This window comes from Canis lupus, chromosome 7 (genome assembly GCF_011100685.1).
Source record: "Canis lupus familiaris isolate Mischka breed German Shepherd chromosome 7, alternate assembly UU_Cfam_GSD_1.0, whole genome shotgun sequence".
NCBI lineage: Eukaryota > Metazoa > Chordata > Mammalia > Carnivora > Canidae > Canis > Canis lupus.
Genome location: NC_049228.1, coordinates 66768200 through 66793929, shown reverse-complemented (window position 1 = coordinate 66793929; position 25730 = coordinate 66768200). Strand labels below are relative to the sequence as shown.

The window sequence follows — 25730 nt, the reverse complement described above, 5'->3', positions numbered from 1 at the left end:
ATGACAGCAAATGGCACAAAATGTTAGTTTGCATTCATATGGGGCACTGCCTATTCATAGATGTTGTTTCCTTTCTCTTTTAGATGTTTTTAATCCACTCCTTGCTCTATTTGATACTAATAGGGCCTCAGAATAGCTTGTTTGGTTTAAATGCATGGGTGGTTTGGAATACGATGTTATGGACGTTAATTGGAATAGCACATTCAGATTTAGAGAATCGGTTAAATCTAGAATAAGCAGAATTAAAAAGTGACAATGACAACAACACCAAGACAAGTTCTACTTTATTTATTCCCCTGCTTTAATCAGACTAGTTCAGGGAACTAGGTCGAGGTAGAGGGGAAGGTCTTATCCTTTTCTCCCCTCCCCCCTTCCCCCTCCTGGTCACCCTTTACCCCCCAACCTCTGACTCTCCTTCAAATCTCACTGAGGAATTATAGTCTCTACAGAGGCTTGGTTGCAGATGCCTGGAAAGTTTACACTGCAGAGAGTTGTTTTGTTTGGCATAGCTAATCAGGAGCCAGGCTGGAATTGCTCATAGCTGTCATTCAGGTTTTGTTTCAAAGTCCAAGGACCTGCTGGGAAAAACAAAAAGCTAATGAAAGCTGACTGTATTTAGGCCTCAAATCTGTGGAATCTGAAATGATGTCCTGACAGTGTATTCTTATTCTTCCACATTCTTGCCGTTACTAAGGTAACAGATTTTTAGAGGCTTTCCATCTTCATTGTCAAGTATTTGCTACACTTATTGTTGTTTTTCAGATTAGAGCAATTCAGATTATCCCCTTTTGAGATGAAGGAAAAGAGAAAATAATGGAAATAAAATGTCTGAATCAATTACCCTGAATTCTAGTAAGATCAGTTTTTTTGGACACCTTTAAAATTTTTAGATTCATAACACATATTAAAATTTAGGACAAGATCTCAATTTCTCCAGGTTTGTGAGGACTGCACTTATAAAAATCACATTCCTATAATATGAAATAGTAAATATTCATGTAATCAATAATGAACACATTTTATAGGAAGGAGTATATAGTGAAATATCCTATCTTTAAGATCTTCATTCTTGAATAACAAACCAAATTATATGAACCATTGATGTGCTTCAGTTCTTATCTGTAAGTGGGAAAATTAAGTAACATGAGAGGATGGATTTTGAAGATTACATTTACCAAAAAATCAGTCTTTTAATATTTGTTTTCACAAGATGTTTTGCCTTGGGGGGTTAGCACTCATATATATATATGAAATATGAAAATGCTGTTTTTACAACCAGGAGACCATTTGTGGCACATATTACCAATGATTTGGTGAGTGACAAAGCAAAAGATAATTTTTTAGAGGCAAGATGTTCTTTGGGTTGACTTTAGATTTGAGGATTCCCAAGGATCCTCCTCAGTAGTACTATAACCTTTATGAATCTTCTTATCAAGATGTTGACTCATTGAAAGGTGACACACTTTTTTTAGACTTAAACATCTTTGTCAGGTACTTTCTTCTGTGGCAATAACTACAATATTGAAATGATCTAGTTTTAGTACTGCCCAGATCATGTTCCTTGTTTGGTTTCAGCACACAGAAGCCTACATTCATGGAGATAAAATCTGGCTTAATTTTCTTCCAAGAAATATAAGAGAGTGGGCAGCTGGCTGAATGGAAAGAACCAGTTAAGAGCCTGGAGAAGTATTCAAAGTGTGTCAGGAGGCCCTCATTTTAATTTCTGTATTTTGTTCATGCTATCTTCCCAGCTTGGAATTTTATCTTCTCTCCTTTCTACCTAAATCCTACATTTCTCAAGGTCTAGCTCAGGTCCTTCTTCATTCACTAAGCCCTCCTTAACTTCTATTGCTGCACCAAGAGCAGCATCCTTAGCTGATCACAGTATCTAAAGAATTATGTTTAGATATGGTTTCTACATTTTCAGAAGAAGAGTGACCAGGATGGAGGAGATATGGAAGAAAATTATATAAAGGGAGTAGATATTTGAAAGGGACAAGTTTAATCCAAGAAGATTTAGAGAGAGACAAGATAGCTGTCTTCCAGGGCTGATATGTGCAGCAGGAATTAGATTTGCTTCTCATTACCTTTAAAGCAGTGGTTTTTAAATTTTGCTCTGCAGAGTTGCAGACATCTTGATGTGCCTTGGGCTGCAGAGGGATAGAGCAGGGGGCACTAGGGGACATGCTGAGGGCCCTTTGCAGCTCCCAACAGAAGAGTTCTACTTTTAACTGCTTTATATAGTTGACTTGCGGTTGATATTTCTTTTAAAGATATATTGCGCTACTTTGAGGTTTTTAAATCATTGCTGTATAGAATGATAAGTAGGGGAGAATTTTTGTTCAAAATAGGATAAAATGTTTTAGCTATGAGAGGCTTCAAAAAATTAAATGGAGTATTATGTGAAATGTGAGTTTTATATTAATCAGAAGCTTAAAGACCCTGGCCAAGGATTTTGGAAGATTTTTGCCTATGGAGAGAGGTTGGGTTGGGTTCCCTCTTCCCTAGATTTCCTTCAGTTCTAAGATTGTGTGGTTGATTTCTTCTTTTATTGTTAGTATCAGAGGATTTGCAACTTAGCTGGTCTCAATTGGGCTTTTGGGTAAACCCTACCTCTCTATTAAACTATAAATCTCCAGAGTAGGAACAGTGTTTTCACTGCTTTTGGATTCTTCAGATCCCAGCATAGATGTAGGGGCTCAGTAAATACCTGTTGATACAAGAAATAACTACAAGAAGCACATGCTTGATTGCCTTATGACCTCTTCCAATCATAAAGTGTGATAAGGGAAGGTATTTGCAGGAACTTTTTTTCCACTATTGCTTTCTGCCCTCCAGGAATAGTAGAAATGACAGAGGAGATTTAAGATAAGCTTTTTTTTTTTCTTTTTTTCTTTTTTTTTTTTTTTTGGTGGTGACCAGGAGGCCAGAATACTACTGTGTCTAAAAAAGTGAACATGACCTCTCCCTATTCCTCCTCCAATGCCCTGAGGCCTAATAGGTGAAACCTTGAATGTGGAAATCATAACTCTGCAAATTGAGAAACTGAGACACAATAGAAGGGCAAAGTGAGATTCCAGGTATCCCAAGTGCAGATAGGGAAATGCATTATAAGAGAATCACATCATTAGCCTGGGCTTCAGGGGTTTTTTGCTTTATGTTTCATGTAGTTCTGATGTTGTTGAAAACTAGAATTAAAGGGTATGAATTACAGGAACTTTCCAGATGTAAGATCAGAATCTGGCAATTGTGATAGAATTGATAGGGGGAGACAGGTGCCTGATGAGCACAGTGTAATCCGAAACACCCCTTTCACTTATAGGAGACCTTTTCTATTTCTTCTCTTTGTATTGGGTGTAAAGGGCAAAGTGTTTCTCTCAGCTCTGGGTGCATTGCCTTGTGCCTAGAGAGTACTTAGGTGCTTATTTAATTGAGCAGAATTTTATTAATGGAACTTTCAGAGCCAATTACCAGTTCCATTGTTGGTGGTAGTATTCATCATTGCTTGAAGTCTCATACCTCTCCAAACACAGGACCTGAGTTTAGGGACAAATTTTAGGATGTCAGTATCTTACAGTTTGAATGGGGAAATTGGTCACATCTGAAAGCAAACAGGCTTATGAAAGTTCTCTGCCCAAGTAGTTCGTTGTTGATAAATGACAAGGGGAATGCCTGGAGCTGGTAATGATTCCAGCATTAAGGAAGTCTTATTATACCCTTAGGGAGAGGGATGCTTTCATTGGGTGAGTAGTTGGAAATCCCAAGTATGTGTGCTATAATATCTGATTACCTAAGTAATGTCTCCTACAGGCAGATGTAAAAATGGGTATATTTTTATCATATGCCTCAAATATTACATTCATCTCTATGGGATGTGAACAGTGACTGACAATCATTTAAATCCTTGCATCCTATTTCAGCTTACTTAATTCTGAAAACGCAATCTAGGATGGTATTCTGATGAGTTGCCCTTTAAGATAGCATTATTGTCCCTGTTGCTATGAATAAAATGTATTATTTACATTTAAGGAATTTGAAATCTAGTGAACTACTTCGCATCCTATTATACATGCCTCTGTTTTAGCAGTTTTGACATTGAAATGTAACTATTTGAAACCTCTGTAACAATCCAAGGGAGGAAGTATATGATCCTTTAGAGTAAGGGATACGTTTTATTTGCTTTGAGGAACTGGTATGCATCCTCTTCTCTGTTGATAACAGAATGTTGTGATAAAAGATCATTGTGTTTCCCTTTTTATTTAGCCTGGTTTCCTAGGTGCTACATTTGATGCTGAGCATGTTTTATTCCTTCTCTCTCTTGGACCTAAACTTTCCTTTACTATTCTATTACACATACATATATCTCTTCTTGTAGCCAGTACATATCCAGTTGGGGGAGAGAGAGGGTACAAATAAATTCAATTTGTTATAACCATTATAAACTATTCCTGAAGGATCAAGACCATGCCCCTTAGCACAATGAGATAGTTCTGTTATAGTACATACCTAAAAATGTTTCTTGAATGAATAAAGCTCAACAGGGATTTAAAAATGTCAGGGAGACTATTTGAGAGGGAAAACTAGAGGGACGCCTGGGTAGCTCTGTGGTTGAGCATCTGTGTTTGGCTCAGGGCATGATCCCAGGGTCCTGGGATCAAGTCCCACTTTGGGCTCCCTGTGAGGAGCCTGCTTCTCCCTCTGCCTATGTCTCTGTCTGTCTCATGAATAAATAAGTAAAATCTTTTTTTTTTAAAGGGGGGGAAACTAGAGAGTTATCTTGAAAGAGGAGACATTTATGTTAGACTGAGGAATGAATAGATTTTTGACAGGCAGAGATGGGCTGGTGAATTTTTAAGGGAAGGAAATTGCATGAGCAGAGATGTGGAAACAAAAAACACGATCCACGTCCTTGTAATGGTGAATGTTCCATTTTGGAGAAGCACAGGGAAGGTAAGTGGAGTGTTGAGAGGGAGTCTGGCATGCAACTGCTGCTGGAATGACCATCTTGGCTATTGCTACCTCTTGTCTCTTTATCATCTTGTCTGGAGTGAGGCTCCAGAGTCCACAAGCCCAAGAGTTCCCAGGGCAGGAAAGGGCACACAGCCCATACCCCTCTAGTGTCCTCTCATATCCCGCCCTTGACTCTTAGTCATTTACTCTAATCCTTTACTTAAAACAACTTAGCCGTGATGTTATTTTAACCCTGCTTAAAACCCAAGCAGTCCAAAGGCTGTCATGCAACCTTAATTATTCTTTAGTTTACTCACCAGGAGGCCCTGAACATAAAGCACATTTACATCCATAGGTAGCAGACATCCTCTCACAGATAATGGATTATTTCATTACTTGAGGCTGTATGGGTGAAATTTAGATGTAGTTAAAACAAAAGTTTATATTTACTAAGCATTATGAGCCAAGCAATCTACTAAGAACTTATACTGATTATATCATCTAGTCCTTATTGCCATTCTTAGCATATGCTATAATCTTCATTTCAGAAATGAGAAAGAATGTATAGAAGTTTAGTATCATTTAAGTTCATACAATAGGTGCCAGAGCTGGGATCTGAATCTAGGAAGTTGGACTCCAAAGCCTGAGCTCTCAGCCAACACTTTGTACTGATTTAAAGAAGCACATTAGAGGTACCTGGATGGCACAGAAGGTTAAGCGTCTGATTCTTGGTTTCAGTTCAGATCCTGATCTCAGGGTTATGAGATTGAGCCCCACATCAGGCTCTGTGCTCAGCATGGGGTCTGCTTCAGCCTCTTTCTCTCTCTGTCTCTGCCCCCACCCCTCGCTCTCTCTTTCTCAAATAAATCTTTAGAAAGATAAAGAAGCACATTAAGGGGTACCTGGGTGGCTCAGTGGTTGAGCATCTGCCTTTGGTTTAGGTCATGATCCCTGGGTCCTGGGATGGAGTCCCACATCGGGCTCCCCATAGGGAGCCTGCTTCTCTGCCTCTGCCTATGTCTCTGCTTCTCTCTCTTTGTCTCTCATGAATAAGTAAATAAAATCTTTAAAAAAAAAAGAAGCACATTAAGAAAGCATGAGAGATAAAACTATTGTTCTTTTTTTTTTTTAATTTTTATTTGTTTATGATAGTTACAGAGAGAGAGAGAGGCAGAGACACAGGCAGAGGGAGAAGCAGGCTCCATGCACCGGGAGCCCGATGTGGGACTCGATCCCAGGTCTCCAGGATCGTGCCCTGGGCCAAAGGCAGGCGCCAAACCGCTGCGCCACCCAGGGATCCCGATAAAACTATTGTTCTATGTTTGACAGATGATGACAAAAAATTAAAGGGTAGTGTTAATAGGCTTTTATATTTAAGATTTCATGGGCTGAGTGGCCATGGACCCTTTGAGGCCTCTGTCATTTCAATATTTAAATTAAAAATTATCTCTGAATGCCTTTAGATGGGGCATGCACCCTTCTTTTTATGCATATCCCATTATCAGCTCAGAAATTCATGGGCTTGACAAATATGTTACATTAGTTCAGAATGCATTGACTGAATTAGCTCAGAATGCAACCCCAGTTGTGCAGTTCCCTGGTTGAGTCAAGGGTGGGGGAGAGGGATGATGCCAGCCATGCAGGTCACTTTTTATTAGAAAAGGAAAACCTTTCCTAGAAATCCCTGTAGGAAACTCCCCTTAGGTCTAGTTTCCTGAGCTAGAACTGGGTGTTTGGCCATCCTTTACTGCAGAAAATCTAGAAAGATAAGGAACATGAATTTCATGGTGAACTTATTAGATCAATCAAAATGCTCTTTCTGGAGCTGCATGCATTGGCACCCCAAACAAAACTTGGGTCCTATTAGCAAAGAAGAAGGCGAGATGAGTATTTGAAAAGGGGCTCAGAGTATTTGTCATCCTCATATTCTTTAAAATTCTGATGGCTACATACTACCCTTACCCTACCCTGCCCTCACAGTGGAATGATTCATTAGGGTAAGCTAACTGCTGGAATTTCAATAGTTTAATTACTTACTTGCTCACATTGCAATCCAACATGGTGAGTTGCTTCTCCTTGAAGTTGCTCAGGGATCTAGGATCCTTTTATCTTTTGTTGCCCTCTTAGAATTCCAGCCTCCAGGATCCCCCTGGAAGGAGGAGAGTATAGGGAAGGCACACAACATTTAGCTGTCTGGCCATCACGGTGGACACATTCTATTGTGAGAACTAGGAAATGCTGTTTGGCTGTGTCTCTGGGGAGAGGAAGTGGATTTGGTGAGCATCTTGTCAGCTTCTGCCACACTATGGTTGAGTGAAATTTAGTTGTCTTGAAGACAGTTAAATGGATAAAGGGATTCTTTGCAAATGTGAAAAGTGAATTTCACAAGAATTTATAAATAAATGAGACTTACTATCTCTTGTTATTTCTTAAAGATATTTCACTGAATATTTCTCTTTATAGACAGTTAAAACATGGATAGTAAAGTCTCAACTATATTTCCAAAAAGTCTTCCCTGACCCCTCCAGATGACAAGCAGCCCTCTGTGTGTACTGCTCCTTGGCTGTAATACCTGGTTGACATATATTTAACTTGGCTGTAAACTCTTAGAGGGCACAGACCATGTACAATACATCTTTCAATCACCAGGGCTTAATGCCTACGAGATAACCAATAAACTTGTGGGTTTAAATGACGGATTAAATGGATAAATGCAGGAATGAATGTACTGACAATAGTAAAACTTCAATTCAGACTAAAAGGAGAAAAGGCTAATTTTGAATTCATAAAATTTTTGATTATAGAATTTTCATAAAGATGTTTTTATCTCAGCATAAATGATCATTTTACTAGCTGCTTACAAATAATTAACATGTAGTAATAGCATCTAGTTGTATACAGATGATTATGATGCAAAAGTCTTAAAAATTTTTAAAAATATAACACTGTATATTAACTAATGAATTAAAATAAAAACAAATTTTTTTCATAAATAGATTAAGCATACAGTTAAATCTGAGTGGCCTTAAATTTCACATATGTGGAGAATGGGTTAATGAGATTTTTATTTTACTGATAATATTTTTATATTTACTGGGCAGCCCGGGTGGCTCAGCGGTTTAGCGCCTGCCTTTGGCCCAGGACCTGATCCTGGGGACCCCAGAATCGAGTCCGCATTGGGCTCCCTGCATGGAGCCTGCTTCTCCCTCTGCCTGTGTCTCTGCCTCTCTCTCTCTCTCTCATGAATAAATAAAATCTTTAAAAATTTTTGTATATTTACTTTTAATTTTTTATTCATTAATTCAACTGATATTGAGTTCCTATTCCAAGAGAAGGCAGTTATACACATATGAGTCTATAATTATATAATTGTATGATTTTATACATACAATTGGGATGAGGGCTAGAAAGGCAAAGAGTTACAAGAGTGCATAATTTATACTGGAGATGTGAGGAAGTTTTTGAGGATGTACTGTCTGTGTTGAGATGAAAAGGAAGAGTGAGATAAAGGTAGAGAAGAGTTGCAGTAAGAGCACTTCACAGTGTATGAAGGGGTTGAGGAAAAGTGCTTGACATGGGGGAAGAGCTGAGAAAGGGAGCCAGGGCTGTCTGGACTCAGGAGAGGCACAGAGGTAGGAAAGGGTCAGGCCTCTGGACCTCACAGGCTGCATTAAGGCTCTGGACCTTGCTTTAGTTCATCAGCTCATGTGATTTAAAAAAGGAAAAGAGAAAGTGTTGTTTAAGATGGCATCATATAGTAAACCTTTCAGCCAGAAAGCATTTTGGAATAAAATATATGAATACAAGAAGTACAATTTTTAGTTTTATTTTTTATTTATTTATTTTTTAAAGATTTTATTTATTTATTCATGACTCAATCCCGGTCTCCAGGATCACACCCTGGGCTGAAGGCGGCGCTAAACCGCTGGGCCACCGGGGCTGCCCTTAGTTTTAAATTAAGAAAATATCACACTTATGGAGTGCCTGGGTGGTGTAGTTGGTTAAGTTTGGACTTTTGGTTTCTCCGCAGATTGTGATCTCAGGGTTGTGAGATTGAACCCTGCCTAGGGCTCCCCACTCAGCAAGGAGTTTGCTTGGATGTCTCTTTTCCTTTCCCCTTGCCTCCACCCCCAAATAAATCAATAAATTTTTTTTTAAATACCACACTTGGAACAATGGTGAAAAAAAGTTTTAAACTGTTGATTATGCCTCATGAAGGAAGGACAGAAACTAAGATTGAAAAAAGGTGATGGGAGATGGATTTAAATAAGGGGGGGGCGGGAATGGAGTTCTATCTCAGTCTCACTTTAAAAAAAAGATTTTATTTATTGATGTGTGTGTGTGTGTGTGTGTGTGTGTCCGCACAGGTGAGAAAGAGAGAGAAACAGTATGAGAAGGGGGAGGGACAAGCAGACTCCACACTGAGCTCAGAGCCTGTGGCAGGGCTCCATCCCATGACCCTAAGATTATTACCTGAGCCGAAATCAAGAGTCAGATGCTTAACCCACTGAGCTACCCATGTGCCCCTCAATCTCACTTTTTAAATCAGAATAATTTCCAGATGACTTAAAGATATCAAAATAATAATAGCTAACATTTATTTAGCTTGTATTATGTGTCAAGACCTGATTTATCATGTTTACATATTTTGCTCATTCCATCCTTGGAGCAGCCCTATAAATAGGAGCTATTCCCACCCCACCGCCTAACACACATCCAATTTTAAGGCAGTGGACACTTTGCTACAGGCAGTATATACCTCAGCATTCTGACTCCAGAGTTTGTATTGTTGTTCTTATTACTCTTCTTTTCTCTTCTTTTTTAAGATTTTATTTATTTGAAAGAAAGAGCAAGAGCACGAGTGAGGGGTGGTGCAGAAGGAGAGGGAGAAGCAGATTCTCCACTGAGCAGGGAGCCCAACATGAGGCTAGAACCTAGGACCCTGGGATCATGACCTGAACTGAAGGCAGACACTTAACCCACTGAACCACCCAGGCACTCCTGGAGTTTGTGTTCTTATCTATCACACACATATTCTCTCTAAAAGCTCTAGGAAAAAACAAAGGGAGATATTTAATGATATGAATATAGGGAAGATCATTCTAAACATCATTATAAAGGCAAAAACAAAAAAATTGATAGATTTGACCACATGAATATATTTATTTAAACTTCTACATTTTTAAATAGCCAAAACAAAAAATATAAACAAGAAGAAAGAATATTGGCATTGTATGTAAAAGAGTGCTAATATTCTTTGTATATAAAACATTCTTATAATCAATGAAAAAGAACAAATCCACCAAAAGAAAATGGTGCAGAAATCAACAAACTGGTCCTGGACTAAATAAAGCCAATCCACCATGTGTATTGAAAATAAAGTTTTATTGGAGTTTCCATATTGTCTGTAACTGCTTTTAAGCTACAACTCAGAATTGAATAATTGTGACATCAAAGCTTGCAGTGTTTACTATATGATCCTTTACAGAAAAATTTCCCTGACCTCTGATGTGGAGAAATATCTACTTTTAGTGTTTTGAAAATAGTATAGAGTCTTTTTCCTTTGGAAGTCTGGATGGTCCTGCTTGGCGGCCAAAGAATGAAGTAGTTGGTCTCTTAAGGTCCCTCCCTCACCCTCATCCGGTTTCATCATGAACTCATCTTGGGTTTAATTATTACATGTGAATGCCTGTGGGCATCTCTTCTTTCTTATATATTTATTCCTATTGGATCTCTGCTCCTACCTTTCTACTCTTTCTACAGTACCACTTCTTCTATGGTAAACAAACCCTAGAGTCTAGACTTCTCAGTGTTTTCAAGACATGTTCTCTGGCTTTTATCAATACTTGACTGTCCAACCATCCACTTTTCTCTGCTCTTACATCTAGGTTGTTGACCTTTGCTAGAGAAACACACAACAAGGGCAATTGATAACAACTACATTTATGGTTTCTCATCTCTGCTAGGAAATCTGACCTGAAATCCTACATGATCCCAAATCAGCTCCTCCCCAATTACATTGAACAGCTGGCCTGCCTAAAGTTAATTCTCTTATTTTTCTATTCCCTTTTCAGCTTTCCTAAAATGAACTTGCCTTCTACTTCACAGATGAAAATGAGGTCTTCCTGCAGCAAATACTGGGTCCTGACTCTTCTGATTCCTCAGAGTGAGGAGGGAGGACATCTGTGATACCTTCTTCCCGTGTTATCTTCAACATTTTGCTTCTAAACTCTTTTCTTTCCTATAGTTTATAAATTAATCTCTGTTTCTTCTACAAAAAAGTGAAAGAAGGAAGGAAGGGAAAGAGGCAAGAAGGAAGAGAAAATGAAGAGATTAAGAAAGAGAAAGACAAAATAAAGACCGAGAGGGGAGTTGGAAAGAGGGAGAAAGAAGGAAGGAGGGACGCCTGGGTGGCTCAGTGGTTGAGCATCTGCCTTTGGCTCAGGTGGTGATCCCGGGGTTCTGGGATTGAGTCCTGCATTGGGCTCCCTGCAGGAAGCCTGCTTCTCCCTCTGCCTATTTCTCTGCCTCTCTCTGCGTCTCTCATGAATAAATAGATAAAATCTTTAAAAAAAAAAAAAAAGGAAGGAAGGAAGGAAGGAAGGAAGAAAGGAAAGGCAGAAAGCTTTTTGATATTTTTTGGGGTCTCATGCTCCTCATCAATTGTCCTTGGATATCTCTCTTTCCCTTCACAGCCCAGCTTTTTTTTTTTTTTTTTTAAGATTTTATTTATTTATTTATGAGAGACACAGAAAGAGGCAGGCAGAGACATAGGCAGAGGGAGAAGCAGGCTCCATGCAGGGAGCCCGACGTGGGATTCGATCCTGGGTCTCCAGGATCACGCCCTGGGCTGAAGGCAGATGCTCAACCGCTGAGCCACCCAGGCATCCCCACAGCCCAGCTTTTGAACACACATTCTCTACTTGTTACTGTTTCCCCACACAGCATCATATGATTTAGTCCCCCCATTAGGGGGCTCATGAAAGTGCCCCCTCCAAGTTTTCCCCTTCCATTCCTGTCCTGTTGGATTCATTTGAACTTATGATACAGTTGACTGATTTCCTCCTCCTCCTCCTCCTTCTTTTAATTCTTCTTCAGAAAGTGAGATAAAGGGGAGAGTGGAGGGGCAGAGTGAATGAGAGAATCTCAAGCAGACTCTCCACTGAGTGTGGAGACCCATGGGGGACTTAGTCTCACGGCCCTGAGAACATGACCTGAGCTGAAATCAAGAGTTGGTTGCTTAACTGACTGAGCCATATAAGCACCCCTTAATTCATTCTTAAAACCTACTTTACTTTCTTTTGGCTTTTCTCTTTCTTTTTCCTCAAGTACTCTGCATGCTGCTACTCATTTTCCCACCTCTTAAATAGAATTCCATCCTTAGTCTTCCATTACATATTCTTCCTAGGCAATCTCATTATCCCTATACTAATGACTCCCAATATCTATCCCCAGCCTAGACCTTTTTGTAGAGCTCTCTGTCAAGTGCCTACTAGGGTACCCACTTTCTTTTCTTTTTTTTTTAATATTTTATATTTATTTATATAGTTACACACAGAGAGAGAGAGAGAGAGAGAGAGAGAGAGAGAGGCAGAGGCAGAGGCATAGGCAGAGGGAGAAGCAGGCTCCATGCACTAGGAGCCCGATGTGGGATTCGATCCAGGGTCTCCAGGATCGCGCCCTGGGCCAAAGGCAGGCGCTAAACCGCTGCGCCACCCAGGGATCCCGGGTACCCACTTTCTTAGATGTCCTAATGTCACCTCAAACTGAACATGGCAAAATTCAGCTCCCATGACCCCCTCTCATGCTATGCTATACCATACCATGCTGTACCTGCATAAACCACTGCACCATACTACACTGTGACTTGTCTGTCTGCTCAATTCCATTTGAAGCTTCTTAAGAGCAGGGACCACGTGTTTCATCTCTGTATCTTCAATATTCAGCACGTTGAAGTTGTTGAATAAATGTGTGAGACCATGGAAGTAATGAAGATAAGTGAAAACAAGAAAGGATGGAACTTATTTTGGATTCAAGTGTTCCCAGCAGAAATAAAAAATAATCAGTAGATGGTTTTCTGAAATGAAACGAGTCTGGGAAATTGGCTGGATGATGAAGTATCAAAAACATTCTCCTTATTCTAGAGCCTGTCAATAAAATACGACAAAAACTCATGAGACTTGTTGAAACTGACAAAGTAGGTGTGATAGGTGACTTTTTATTTAGTATTTAAGCCATTTAGGCTTGTAGATTGTAGGATACTAAGGCTACAACAGCTTTCTCCTCAAAATATGAAGTTTAGTATAAACACTAGAAATTTTACACTTAGCATTGAGCAGTTTCACCTAGTACCTGAATTCTTGGTACTTGGTGGCGCTGAGAACACTTAGTATAAAATGTTCTAGGTATAGAGTGTTCTGATATCAAGAGTTCTCAGAGTATGTAAGTCAGAATAGTAATCTTCAAGCAATTCATTACACCAACTTCAAAAATATACAAGAGAGAGAACACCAGTCACATTATATTATAGAGAAATTATCATCCTCAGAGTCCAGATTTGAATTAATAAAGTGGCAATCAGATGTCATAAGGAAAGGAATGCCACACTTAGACCAGAAACTGATCAATTATATAGTTTAAAACTCAAATTATCTTAACGCTAATAATAATGTTTTATTTTTTAAAAAGTCAAGACTTTAAGAAATTTTAAATTAATAAACATGAATTTTAGTCACATTAGAATAGTACTACTTTCCACACAACTGAACACATGTCCTATAAAGTAATTTTATGTATCTAAATATTTGTCAGAAATTATCTTCTGGGCACCTGGGTGGCTCAGTGATTGAACGTCTGCCTTAGGCTCAGGTCATGATCCCAGGGTCCAGGGATCGAGTCCCACATCGGGCTCCCTGCAGGGAGCCTTGCTTCTCCCTCTGCCTGTGTCTCTGCCTTTCTCTGTGTGTCTCTCATGAATAAATAAATACATAAAATCTTAAAGAAATTATCTTCTGACAAATATTTTATTATAAAAATCATTCAAGATTTAAATCCTCCTTTGGTGAAAAAGTATCATTAAGATATTACCAAATCCAATGTTTAATTAAAGTAATAGAACATAGTTTCCTCATCACTTCAAACGCTTTCCTTGTTTAAATAAAATATAATATTTTAGAGAATTTGAGAAGTAGAGAAAAAGGAAGGCTATAATTCCAATGACTTCACACAGATTTTTACAGAAATATTTTTTGTAATTGTAATTATATATGTAATTTTGTATTCTTTTAAAATTAGTACTTCTCTAAATATTCTGTGATATTACTAAAATTATGACCATAATTTTTAAAGCAGCCTATCATCTAATGCTATACTATAACTTATTTAACCACTTACCCACAGGATAATTTAGATGAGATACAATTTTTTGCTTGGTGCTTACAGACCTTCCCTACCATACTTTGCATTTTTTTCTTATGGTAGATTTCTAAAAGTAAAATTGCTCAGTTAAAAGTTATAGTTTTAGAGACATAGCAGCATAAGATCTCCCAAAAGATTCTTTCAATTTATAGCAACCCCTGTAATGTAAGAATACCAATTTCATTGCTAATGTAGCAGTATTTTTAAGAGAATCTTTATTGGTTATTTTGTTTTGTTTTGTTTTGTTTTATTTTAGGTAATAGATGATTTTTTAGAGCAGTTTCAGGTTTATAGTAAAATGGAGCAGGAAGTACCAAAGGTTCACAGATACTCCTCTGTACTCTTCCCCATAGCTTCCCCTATTATTAGCCTCTTGTGTTAGTGTAGTACATTTGTTACAATTGAATAAATATTGATATTTTATTATTAACTAAAGTTCACAGTTTATGTTATGATTCACTGTGTCTTACAGTTCTATGGATTTTAACAAATGTATAATGTCATGTATCTATCATTACCATATTGTACAAAATGTTTGCCCTAAAAATCTCCACTTATCATCCTTCCTTCCCACAAGCCACTGGCAACCACTGATCTTTTTACTTTCTATAGTTTTGCCTTTTCTCAAATGTTAGATAGTTGGAATCATATGTTTTCAAACTGACCTTTTTCATTTAGCAATATGCATTTATGCTTCCTCCATGCCTTGATAGCTTGAATAATATAGTCCATTGTATGGATGTACCATACAGCTTACGCATTCAGCTTTTGGAGAACAACTTGGCTAGTTTTGGCAATTATGAATAAAACTTCTATAAACATTTGTGTGCAGGTTTTTTGTGTAGACACAAATTCTCAACTCACTTGGGTAAATTGTATGTTTTTATATCTACTTGTTATTTTATGCATGTATCCTCTTATATCTCTGAATATATTTATAAAATAAGTGTTCAATCATTTTTTTCTCCCTGCAGAATCTGCCCCAGGTTGCTTTTTGTTTGCTTATTTTGATCCCTGTATTCCGTGTTTGAGGTGTTCTGCAGTTGTTTGGTGTTCCTGGCTATCTGCTCTTATTTAAGAACAATACCCCCTAAAGCTGATAAGAAGCTGTGATCCCATGGTGAGTCTTGCTACCTATGGGCCATTTCACTAAGAAAAGATCACTGTTATATGTTAAGTCTTTCCTCTTAGACTGGTTAGATTCTCCAGAGTGAAATCTTCTGACCTCCTGCCTTCTTTCTGGAAGCTGAGTTAGAGAAGTTTAGAAGTGAATGGAGTCTGTTTTCATTATATAAAATGTTCACCTAATCTCTCTGTTTACAGAATGGTACCTACCCACTTTCAACTGTGCTTGCCTAGCTTTCTGCAGAATCAGGAAGATATAGTTGCCTACTTGGACTTGGGGAAAGGATCTGGGGATTTATCTGTTTCTTAAAAGAGAATTCCAGTTAATCCTTCTGTTTCTAACCTCACCTTTATCCTCATACCTGAAACCTAACGTGGCAGTGCCTTTGGGAGAGATATGTGGTTTACTGTGTAAACTGGTTGTTTCTAAGCTTAACTTGAGATTCAACTTTCTAATGCTGTGAGGTCATCTGCTTATCCATCTGCTTAAAAATTTTGTTGCTGATCCCTGGCTTCTGTTCTCTCTTGTCCTTACAAATTCATGCCTTTAAAAAACTCTGTACTACATTTTTAGTTGTGTTTTGGTAGAAAGTGAAAATAATACATCTGCACAATCTGCCATAGTTATGTGAAATTCTTATATATCCTGTTTAAAACAGAAATCAAAACCAAAACCCTTCTCTGTAGGCAGTAGATGCTAAGTGGTTAAAATTTTCAGGAAAAACACTTTTTAAAAATTTAGTTAATATTATCTGTAAATGGACCATTGCATAAAGTTTTGGTGCATGTCCATTCTGACTTTTCTGTGTGAATATATGGACATCTGATTTATTTTTATTATTTTTTCATTTGTGTCAAATTGTGTTTATAGAGCTAGCAGATCAGTAGGGAAGGGAGTGGGAGATGAAAGTGGAGACTGGCTGCAAGCAAATATGAGGGAACTTTTGGGGGTAATGGAGATGTCCCAAATCTGGATTTTGATGATGAGCGCTTTAGCTCTGCAAATTTACTGAAAACTATTGATGGGTATATTTTTTGGTATATAAATTATAACAATAAATTTGCTTTAAAAATTCCACACTGACTAGTAAAAACAAAAACATAATTTTATCATACCATCTTTGTTGACTTAAAAATTTATTATGGACACCTTTCATGTTAACAAATTTATACCTATCAAGTAAAATCGTAAGCGTATAATTAGCAAAATATATTTCTCCCAGCTCCTTTCCCTTGCAAAATATCATAGAAGTTCTCACTTTCATAATGCATTTTATGTGTGCTTTTTTACATTCTTGTTCATATGTTTATATATTGATGTACAGTTGTAATTATTACATACAGTTTAGCTCTGTAATTATAAAACAGTATTCTAACAATTTTTCCATTGTTGACAGTTCCATAATATTTCATAGGGTACATGTGTCATGCACTAATTACCATATCCTCATGTTCGAGCACTTAGGTTGTTTCTGGATTTCTGTTGTTAAAAATGATGATGTAATAATGATAACTTAATGCATATTCTTTTCCCCCTTTTCTTTCTTTCTCTTTCTTTCTTTCTTTCTTTCTTTCTTTCTTTCTTTCTTTCTTTCTTTCTTTCTTTCCTTAGGATAAAGTCCTAGGAAATCTTTACTACTCTTGAACTAAAACACAAATAAATTCAGAATTAAATAAAAAGTTGGCTTCTATATAATTCCTTTTATATGTATTTCAGAAGATTTACTATATGGAGAACCTATCATTTGTTACTGTTACCTTTTAAATTGTTCTGTATTCTAGCCTCTGATATTTTGCTGAACATACTTTTTTTTTTTTTAAATCAAATATGCTTAATCGAAGTGAATACAGGCAGGAATTTTGTGAAAAAAAAACAACAACACAATATTGTTTTCTCTTTTGGAAAGGCAGCAGCAGCCTCACAGTGTTTTCATCCTATTTAAACTTTACAAATGGAGGACTTAACAGTACAAACTTGACAGAACCTACCTTGAGTTGGGTAACCTCAGATTTCTAATGCCTATTCATCTTAAATAATTGCCTATCACTGATTTGCAGCTGTGCTTTACTGGGTACATGCTAAGAAGCCTTCTTTTAAATTAAAATGTTAGTTTGAAATTTTTAAAGTAACGTTAATTTACTTATTTATCACATGGCCAAGTAGGAAAATGACTAGGAATTCTGGAGAAGGCTCTAAGAATTCTCAGAATCTACAGATACCCATATTCAGGTCACAGGGGACAGGCACTCTAGGGATTTTTGTTCTTCTGAAATAACCCGCCACCCACAGACTGAATTAACTGGCTTTAGGACACTGTGCTCAATGGATGAGTTAGATGGTAGGATTTCAGGAAGCCCAAGGTCAAGTTAGTTCCTAAGGAACAATGCATGCTTTTTATAACCTTCCCTGCACTTCCTTCTGCTATAACTGGGGCATGACAGCTAAGAACTTGTCACCAACACTTTCAAAGATAATCTTAAAAGATTATCCAAATATTAAAGCTAGCCTTCTCCTTGGCAAATACTCCCCTTTCCCTTCTTCAGTCCCTGGGTGGCCAGCAAAACTCAACATCCGAGGCAGGGGTATTCCATTTCCTATCCCTTTGTGTGTGTGGTGCCTATCAGCCCCTCACCCCCCTACTCCATTTTATACCCTAATTGGTTCAAAGCCTTGTTTGTTTATTTGTTTGTTTGTTTGTTTGTTTTAAAAAAACAGCTTTATTGAGGTATAATTTACATACCATGAAATTCACTTATTTAAAATGTACAATCCCGTGTTTTTAGTATTTCTGCAGAGTTGTACAATTATTACCACAGTCAATTTTAGAACATTTTCATCACCCCATCAAAGAAACACATATTCATTATCAGCTGCATTCTACCCCCCAAATCTCCTAGCCCCTAGGTAATCACTAATCTATTTTTTATCACTATAGATTTGCCTAGTCTAGACATTTTAGGTAAATGGAATCATATGTGACCTTTGGTGACTGGCTCTTTCCCCTGAACATAGTGTTTTCAAGGTTCATCTGTGTTGTAGCACACATTGGTACTTCATTTTTTTATTGCTAAATACTATTATTTTGTATGGATATACCATCATTTCTTTATCCATTCATCAGTTAATGGGAATTTTTGAATTGTTTCCTCTTTTAGCTATTATAAGTAATGCTTAATGCTCCTATAAACATTTATGTACAAATTTTGTGTGAATATATGTTTTCATTTTTCTTGGTGTATACATAGGACTGTATTTGCTGGGTCATATAGTAACTCTATGTTTAATATTTTAAGGAACTGCCAAACTATTTTCCAAAGTAGCTATATCATTTTATGTTTCCATCAACAATATATGAGGGTTGCAATTTTCCAACATTTGTTATTATCTGTCTTTTCAATTTCAGCTATACAAAAGGATATGAAGTATCTCGTTGTGGTTTTGATTTTCATTACCCTAATGGCTAATGATGTTGAGCATCTTGTATGTCTCTCTTGGAGAAATATCTGTTGAAATATTTGCCCATTTTTTGATTGGGCTATTTATTTGTCTTTTTATTGTTGAATTGTAAGAAACTTTACATATTCTGAATACAAGGCCTTTAACACATACGTGATTTACAAAAGTGTTCTCCCATTCTGTGGGCTATCTTTTCATTTTCTTGATGGTGTCCTTTGAAGCATAAAGGTTTTTAATTTTGATGGTTTCAGGTTTATCTGTTCATGATTGTATTACTTGTGTTTTTGGGTTCATGACTCAGAAAGCATTGTCCAATCCAAGTCACAGAGATTGCACTATGTTTGCTTTTAAGAGTTTTATAGTTTAAGCTTTTACATTTAGGTATATGATCCATTTTGCGTTAATTTTTATGTATAATATAATGTAGAGGTTCGACTTCATTCTTTGTATGTGGATATGTGGTTGTGTTGGCACCATGTGTTGAAAAGATTCTTCTTTTTCAATTGAATTACCTTGATACCATTACCAAAAATCAATTAACCATAAAGGAAAGTTTCTTTTTCTGAACCTTCAATTGTATTAACTGATTGATCTATATATCTGCATTTATGCCACTAGAACACAGTCATGATTACTATAGCTTTGGATTATGTTTTGAAATTGGAAGTACAAGTCTTCCAATTTTGATCTTTTTAAAGATTGTTTTGGCTATTTTTGGTCCCTTGAATGTCTGTATTAATTTTAGGATCAGTGTGTCACTTTCTGTTGAAAAGCCAGCTGGAGTTTTCATAGGGATTGCATTGAGTTTGGAGATCTCAATTTGTGTGATTACTTTGAGCATCCAAATGGTACCTTATGATTCTGCCTTTCTTGTTTTTCTCCCAGAAGACAGTGTTATTATTGCCCTTAGTCCTAAAGAAAAAGAAGAATCTATTCATATAAATATTAGTGATTAAATGTGTTTTTTTCTGCCTCAGCTTATTCTTATGTGGAATGAGGTTAATAAGTGTACTTATAAGAATGTTGTGAACATTAAAAGGGAGAATCCATCTGAAGCACCCAGCAAGCACTCAATAAATATTACAATAATAACAATTATACTCCTAGGTATCTTTGCATCAAGATTGATTCTTGACATCCTTCATTGATCTCATCTCCCACTACTCTCTCAGGTATGAGTTACACTCAGGAAAATCCACATCCTTCTGATTCTCAAAAAGCCAGTGTTCTTCCAATTACATTGACAGATATTTGATAGATTAAAACATAGAAAAATAAGAGGAATATTTGCAATATATAGGAAAAAGGACATTTTGTATTAAATTTATTTTTTAAAAAATTTTTTATTTATTTATGATAGTCACAGAGAGAGAGAGAGAGAGAGAGAGAGAGAGAGAGAGGCAGAGACATAGGCAGAGGGAGAAGCAGGCTCCATGCACCAGGAGCCCGATGTGGGATTCCATCCCGGGTTTCCAGGATCGCGCCCTGGGCCAAAGGCAGGCGCCAAACCACTGCGCCACCCAGGGATCCCACATTTTGTATTAAAAAAGCTTAAATGGTAAAAGTATAATTTCTAGGCACAAAGATGAAGAAACAGCTGATTTTTTTTTTTAAATTCTTGAGAGGAACGCCTGGGTGGCTCAGTGGTTGAGCATCTGCCTTTGGCCCAGGGCATGATCCCAGGGTCCAGGGATGGAGTCCTGCATCAGGTTCCCCACTGGGAGCCTGCTTCTTCCTCTGCCTATGTCTCTATCTCTTTCTCTGTGTCTCTCATGAATAAATGAGTCAAATCTCAAAACAATTCTTAAGAAATTCAGTAGATATTCATTCTTGGTAGACCAGGATGCCCATAATTTGGAACCTATTAGCAGCTAATTGTGCAGGAGACCCTGGGAAATCTGCTGAGATGAAGTGTCGGGTAGAGGAGATTATGTGGTGTAAGTTTATTTTGTTGTAACCTGTATGTCCACATGTCCTTCAGCTTGCAGAAGAGTTCCCTCCCTTTGATACTTTGGTCCAGTCCAAGAATCTGATAATTGTAGGTAATACTTACATACTGACATATTCTCTTCTGGCTTGTCACCTCTCACTCTGTATATTCTATATAATATATAGTTCTAGGCTTCTGTACCTCTGATCAACCTAAAGAAGTTGATGTTAATATTTTATAATTAAAGGATCTTGTTAATATTATAGATATAAACTGAAAATTTCTTTGAGTGGACTGTCCTTTTCCTAACATTGGAATCTGATTTCTTACATTCACTTATTGAGTTAACAACCACAAAATACCACATAATCCAGTGCTGAATGAATGGATTTCCTTAGCAGTTTACAACTTTTATGAATGATGTAATAGTTTTAGTACTATTGCCACAAACTTTGACAAGGATATTCGTAGGCAAGAAACTAAATGAGTTGTATGTGTGTGTGTGTTTAACTAAGCTCATGCTCATTTTTTCATTCTCTACTTAATCTTACTAGTTATTGTCTTATCCATCTTCTTAAGCATCTCTCAATGCATTCTATTCCATAAAACCTATCTAGATCCTCCCAACTAGATATGAGATTATCTCCTTTAAATTTCTGTATAAATAGAGGTTTATAAACATGTCACAGCATCTACTAGATGTCACTTTGTGTAATAGTTATTTGTTTACTTACATAATTGCCCTGCTAGGTTGTATTCCCCCAGAGCCCAGGCTTAAGTGTGTGTTATTAATCTTGGTATAACTTCACCTCCTAATACAATTCTTTGAATACAGTGGTTGCTTAAATATGTTTGTTAAAGTACATTTCTGGATCAAGATGGAAGGACCTTGGCCAGCCACCAACTTAAACAGGCAGCCATTTTGTGTTCTTGACTGAGGTAGCTCATCAAGAATCTCCAACAGAAGCTTACGGTGCCTGGATGCCTAACCTGGACACTAGCTCTGTACCTGAGCACTTGGGTTTATAATTCATGTAAAACACACTGGTAACAGTCCTTTTACAAATAAGGAGGTAATGTTGATAAATCTACACTATTGATAAAAGAACAAACCAACTAGAATTTCTCAAAATGTTGTTCTTAGAGTTCATGCAGTAGGAGCACTTATTTAAATATTTTTCTTTTGATACTTTTAGCCCACTTGCCTGAAGTTAATTTCTAGCTATAGCATCTCATTAATAGAGCAAGTGTAAACTTAGAGAATTGTTGGAACCTATATTAAATTACTCAGCCATTAGAAACGACAAATACCCATTTGCTTCGACGTGGATGGAACTGGAGGGTATTATGCTGAGTGAAATAAGTTAATTGGAGAAAGACAAACATTATATGGTCTCATTCATTTGGGAAATATAAAAAATAGTGAAAGGGAATAAAGGGGAAAGGAGAAAAAATAAGTGGGAAATATCAGAAAGGGAGACAGAACATGGAAGACTCCTAACTCTGGGAAACAAACTAGGGGTGGTGGAAGGGGAGGAGGGCAGGGGGTAGGGGTGACTGGGTGGCGGGCACTGAGGTGGGCACTTGACAGGATGAGCACTGGGTGTTATTCTGTATGTTGGCAAATTGAACACCAATAAAAAATTAATTTATTTTAAAAAATCCATGCTATAGCAAAGTTATCATCTAGCATAATTCTAGTGGGCAAAATTACAGCTAATACATGTATGTAAAGATCACTGTGGTTTTTTAAAAAAGATTTTATTTATTTATCTGAGAAAGAGAGAGAGAGAGACAGTGCGTGTGCATGCACATGCACAGGGGAGGGGCAGAGAAAAAAGGAGAAGCAGACTCTCCTGCTGAGGAGGAAGTCCGACTCAGGGCACCATCACAGGACTCCAGGATCATGACCCAAGCCTAAGGCAGATGCTTAACCAATTGAGCCACCCAGGTGCCCAGTAGATCACTATGTTTGTCCTGAGATAAAATAGGTTGTATATGGCTGAGTGTTGCCTTCAGTGTTCAGATTATCTAAAATTCATCATATTGGGTAGGGGAGACCAACTTACCCTAAAAGCCTAGAAAGATGGAGTTTAATAGAGCAGTGCTTCTCAAACTATCTGTGGTGAAGCACTAGTTTATTTTGTTTTCAAGTTGGGTAGATTAATAATTTTATAAAATACAATAAGCATAAATAACTAGAAAATGAAATTTAAAAGATATGCAAAACACAACCCCCAATTTTTAAATATTGGATTCAAAAGACATAAAATTACTCTGTTAATTGTGGTTCTGTACTTACCTGATCAGTCCATGGGCCACACTTTGAATAGCACTGGTGTGGAGGATGGACTGTCCTGATATGCCTGCACAGGGGTTTGAATTGCCTGTCCATGGAGTTGATTTGGAGGTCTGTTTGACCAAAATGAGCCTGGCTGGCTAGGTCAGTGGAATATGTAACTCTCGCTTCCAGAGTTGTGAGTTTGAGACCCATGTTAAGTATAGAGATTACTTAAAAATAAAATCTAGGGGCACCTGGCTGGTTTAGTTGGAGGAGCATGTGTTTCTTGATCTCAGAGTTGTAAGTTTGAGCCCTATGTTAGGTGTAGAGATTATTTAAAAATAAAAAAATCTTTAAAAATGAAATAAAATAAAATAAGGTGGTTCTCTAAGATCAATTATATGAAATGTTTTTATTGTGGGTTTTATGTTTGAGAAATAGAATGGTAATTAGTCATACATACTATTTTTTCCCACAGCAGAATGTAGAACAAGAACTTGTACGCATTGTTCTAAAGAACTGCATACTCCACGCACTATTGGAACTTTATCAATGTTAAATAGTAACTTTTTGGGGAAGAGGAGAAGTCTTTCATTAAAACAGAGTATAATGTTCATTGCCAGTTGAAACACACATGCCCTAATAAATGAGCCAAATATTTGCAGTTGTCTGTTACTATGCATTCATATTCAACCCTATCATCCATTCTTCACTTAAATCATCCATCCTACATGTTATTAAAAATGAACTTTAATTTAAATTGTAAACCCAGAATTTTTTTGTTCTCTGTAGCATCCAAGTATCTTTTGATTCATTCTCACTTTTAACAAGAAAAGTCCTGCCCTTGAATATATTTCTATACCAAGCATGAGATTTAAGTTACTGTCTTTTCATTTGGGTACAATTGTTAGTCCAGGGAAATGGAAGAAGAGTCCATAATAGGCTTTGGCAGCCTTATGATAAGAAAAAAAGAATATTAAAATCAATTTAAGTCTATTTGTATGAAATAAATTAGCTATTTCAACTTCTTGAAAGTCAGTTTCATATTGTTACTTTTTTTCATAGACATTTTGGATTGTGTTAGTTGAAAATAGCCCAAAAGAATTTTTTTCTCCCAGGTGAGCAAGAAGACTATTAAGAAAAAAAAAGGTTATGGTCTTTCTTCCATTTGGGGGAAATGGGTGTATGTCTGTCTGTGGAGGAAAGTTCTAGAAGTTATTCATTTCTTCAGTGAACATATTTGTGCTGCTGTGAGGTTGTGGCCAGACTGCTGCTTTTGCACCAAGTACCACTCCTCTGAGCTAACCAGTCACCACTGCATATTAATGAGTGATGGTAAGTTCAGTTTTGGAGAATGCCAGTGGGATTATTTCTTCCTTTGTAACAGCAAATAAAAACGAAAAGACTGGGGGTGCCTTGCTCAGTTGGTTGAGTGTCAAACTCTTGGTTTCAGCTCGGGTCACGATCTGAGGCTTGAGAGATGGAGCCCTGAGTCGGGCTCCATGCTGAGTATGGAGTCGGCTTGGATTCTCTCTCCCTCTGCTCCTCCCCCTGCTTGCTCTCTCTCTCTCTCAAATTAATAAAATAAAATCTTTAAAAAAATGAAAAAGCTACATTTCATATTAGTTGGAATAATTGTTGTTTTCATAGTTTGTCCCTTAGCATACATTAGGAGATTTTTGAGAACTGAGCTAAAAATATCCCTTTTATATAAGACTAAGAACTTTAGTATAGGTTCATTTTTTAGATAAACTCTGAGGACTGTGGGAAGTTATATTTAAGAAAAGCAGCTGGAAGTTATATTTAAGAAAAGCAGCTTTCCTGTACTTCCTGGCATACTCTGGGTGACTTTTTACCTATCTTGACATTAGCAAAGAGAATCACATTATAAAACAGAACTTTGTCCTGTAGTACTTAAGATCCAGCTTTTTGGCCAGCGAATTATTATAGCACTTATATAAATGGACAATAATAAGCCCTATACAGTTTTTAAAAACACAGTCAAAAATAGCAGAGGGGGAAAACTTGCAGAAAGATGCAGAAATGTTCTGTTAAACTTTGTAGTATATACTCTGGGAGATTGAAAAAGTATAATGCTAATGAGATGACAATGAAATGTCTGCTGCAAGGCATTGTTACATTTGTAAATAACACTTGAGGCAGTGCTTTACAGCAACCTATGTGAGGTAGATAGTACTATCCCACTTTCAAATGAGGACATTGAGAGCCAACCTCTGCTTACCTGTAACAGAACAATGATCATTATGGCAACCTGGCCTTTGATGAAAACACACATACCCATGGTATGTTTCCATGAAAACACACATGCATGGATCATGTGTGTCCCGGAACTGCTGTAATGACAATGGTGAGGGCCATGCAGTAGCATGAGAACACCAAGCCAGAGATACAACAGAAAAGGGACTCGCTTCTCAAATAGAAGGTACTCACTCCCACCTTGTCATTCTTCCTCCTTCAGGGGGCAACGGGTGTGGGTCCCTTTCTTCTCAGACTTCCCATTTCCAAGTCTATTCCTGGCAGGGAGTTTGAGGACAGTCCCTTATTAAGAG

The 25730-nt window shown here is 37.3% G+C and overlaps 1 protein-coding gene and 1 long non-coding RNA gene across 6 annotated transcripts in view; one reads left to right on the top strand and one right to left on the bottom strand.

Moving 5' to 3' along the window:
• GREB1L (GREB1 like retinoic acid receptor coactivator) overlaps positions 1 to 25730 on the top strand; it is a 269160-nt gene that overhangs the window by 19372 nt on the left and 224058 nt on the right. The window lies entirely within an intron of this gene.
• LOC119872604 lies at positions 401 to 25730 on the bottom strand. Its single transcript, XR_005362582.1, has 4 exons — positions 25618 to 25730; positions 6988 to 7099; positions 5268 to 5352; positions 401 to 575 (listed from the first exon to the last, which is right to left on the bottom strand). It is a non-coding gene; the product is annotated as an uncharacterized LOC119872604 (long non-coding RNA).